Consider the following 679-nt stretch of genomic DNA (forward strand, 5'->3'; position numbering starts at 1 on the left):
AGCACTGTTAGTTATACCTGCCATGTCCTCCCACAAGGTACCGCTTTGGAATGGGAGGCACTGTATGTTCATCTCTTCATCAGGTCGGTGTACCACCCGTAATGTAGGCTCGCACTCGGTCATCTAGTAGCCCACTTCTCCTCTTGCACTTCATAGCTAGCCCAAGTGATCACTTCCTACTATTTTATTTGATCGAACTTCTCCACGAATGTTTATTTCTATTTCACCTCGCTTATACCTACTATCACCCCATGTGATTACATAAAGGCTCTTTAATAAGATATCCATCCCCACTCTCCATACTACAATCCAATCCATCAATCGGCATCCGTACATATTATTTTGACTTTCCTTAAATCACTCAGAATATTCATCTCAATCAGTAACTGGATATCGTAGCACTTCCAATTATATCAATTTTCTCCTCTATCTACTTAACCTTAGATACTTATTCCACTCTTACTCAATCTAATTTTTCCCTACTATCTATTCCCTAGTCTTTATTTTTCTCTGATCCTATCATCTTCTTCTCATTTACGAGAGACTCATTCAGTATATCAACACTTCATCTACTGTGCTATATTATTTGTAATGCTTGCTCTTGATATAACATCATTCAGTAATTAATATACTTCTGAGAAGAAATCAAGCTCATCATCACTTCATCCATATTTCCTCC

The sequence above is a fragment of the Leishmania infantum genome, chromosome 12 (genome assembly GCF_000002875.2).
Source record: "Leishmania infantum JPCM5 genome chromosome 12".
Classification (NCBI taxonomy): domain Eukaryota; phylum Euglenozoa; class Kinetoplastea; order Trypanosomatida; family Trypanosomatidae; genus Leishmania; species Leishmania infantum.